Source organism: Chrysochloris asiatica, unplaced genomic scaffold, assembly GCF_000296735.1.
Source record: "Chrysochloris asiatica unplaced genomic scaffold, ChrAsi1.0 scaffold00105, whole genome shotgun sequence".
NCBI lineage: Eukaryota > Metazoa > Chordata > Mammalia > Afrosoricida > Chrysochloridae > Chrysochloris > Chrysochloris asiatica.
In genome coordinates this window covers 2825247-2827702 of record NW_006408623.1, presented here as the reverse complement: position 1 = coordinate 2827702, position 2456 = coordinate 2825247, and positions in this window count along the sequence as shown.

Below are 2456 nucleotides of genomic sequence, written 5' to 3'. Positions count from 1 at the left end.
ACTTCTCCATGGCTTTCAGAAAACTATGCATCCCTGCTTGATGAGGGAAATGGAATCATCAGAAATTATCCCACCTCCAAACAAGCCCTCTCCACAAAAAGCATAAAATGATTAAAAAGATTCCCATGTTTATTTTCCAATGATGTGAGAAAAGTAGATTAAAGGTTTTGTGCTTATAAAAATGGGGATAAATATCCAAACATAAATTATGGCAGTATTAATAATTGCACATTTGTGCTAAGTAACTAGAAAATTATTTGAGCATTAATTCCATTTACATATGCTCAGTCAAATTTTTATCCCTGAAGCATGCAAGTGTTTGGGGTTTGAAACATTTAATCACTTAGTAAAGCAGCCCTCAATGGGGTTGCCATGTATTTATTGTCTTTATTGATTTTCCTACACAGGAGGATGCTCATGCTGTATAGAAACTGGCTGCTGGTATGAAAGAACTCTATCTATGTGGATACAGAACAATACGATTATGTTACTAGGTGATGTCAAGTTGGTTCCAACTCAATGCAACTCTGTGTACAACGGAATGAAGCAGTACCTTGGCCCTGCACCAGCCTCACAATCGTTGCTATGTTTGAGCCCATTGTTGAAGCTACAGTGTCAGTCCATCTCATTGAGGGTCTTCCTGTCTTTCACTGACCCTCTATATCACCAAGTATCACGTCCTTCCTGATCACATGTCCAATGTACATGAAATCTTGTCATCCTCACTGAAGAGCATTATTCTTTCTCCTTCTCCTCCTCCTTTTATTTTCACAATTACATTATGACTGTGCAACCCTACTCTTATTTCCAGAGAAAAGAACTTTATTATTGCATCCACCCGTCTCAGTGATCCTTGCCCCCCAAGTTGCATGGGGACAACATGTTGGGTTCTACATACACCATAGGTTTGTCTTGCAGTTAGGAATACTGAGGGAATCTACCACTTTTATAGCCAACATTATATAACCTGACTGTATTTCTTTCAAGATATATTTGTTCTTCTGGCAGCTTGTGGTACATTCAATGGTTCTTCATCAACAGCAGAATTCAAATACATCAGTTCTTCTTCCGAGTTCATTTATTCATTGTCTAGCTTTTTCATGCAGTGAGGTGACTGAAGTATCAGGAAACTCATAACAATGGCTCAAATTTCAACCAATAGATTTGCCCCTAAAGGGAACAATAACACTAGAGAGGTAGGTACACACGTCTTCCAATAGTCAACCCTTCGAGATCAAAAGGGCAATCTTTACCCAGGGACAAAGATCAGATGAGTTAATAAAGAAGGAGGACTGAAAACAGGAATCACAAGGAGGAAGTGGGATTAGTGATGTTACATTGTAGAGATTGTCGTTGAAGAGATGAAACAAAATGTATATGTATTGTTTAATAGAAAACTGATCTGTTCTGTAAACCTTCACCCGATTCACGATCTATACATTTAACTTTGTACTGTGAGTTGGGTGAAGGTATACAGATACACAAAGACATATACAAGGATGAGTCAAAAATTATCCTCACTCCAGTTACATTAAAACTTCTGTTGGCAGCACTGTCTTATCAGTACTTTCCGTTCAAGGTCATTGCTGTGCCAGTGTGAACATGGACATCTGAAAACAAACTTTGGAGTGATACAGGAAGGAAGGTAAAATTTTCTTTAAAAAACATCATTACAGGTGATGAGACCTGGATTCATCACAACAAGCCTGAGAGTAAATGGCAGAGTATGGAATGGAAACATCCTCAATTTCTGGGCAAGAAATAGTTCAAAAGTCAACCATCAGCTGGGAAATTGATGCTTACAGTTTTCTGAGATTCTCAAGGGCCAGTGTTGGAACACTATCAGGAAAAAGGTTCAACAATCAGCAGTACTCATTACAATGACACACTCACCAAAGAGCTGAAGCCTAAACCTTAGATTAAACACAGAGGACTGCCATCCAAGGGCCTTGTGAATTTTCATGACAATGCACGTCTGTATATCTTTGCCCACATGACTATCACTCTGCAAAAACTTGATTTTGAGGTGTCAAAGCATTCTCCCTATAGTCCAGATCTTGCTCCAGAGGACTGTCACCTGTTTGGTCCCCTGGAAGCAGCCCTTTGCGGATGAAGATTCCCCTCTGATGAAGAAGTGAAGACAGCAGTGCATTTGTGGCTCTGAGCTCAGCCTAAAACATTTTTTAATAAGAGAATATGAAAGCTTGTTGACAGATGGACAAAGTGTGTTGAAAAGCAAGGAGATTGTGTTGAAAAATGGTGTATTTTTACTTTTCTAAAAGTTGATCAAAAAAAATTCTACAGACAAAAGGCAGATAATTTTTGACTCACCCTTATACATATAAATATGTACACCATAGCTTCATTCAAGTGCATCTTAGTTCTCAAAGTGACATCTTTGTTTCTTAACACTTTAAAGAGGTCATTTAGAGTTGTTGTTGTCATTAGGTGCCATC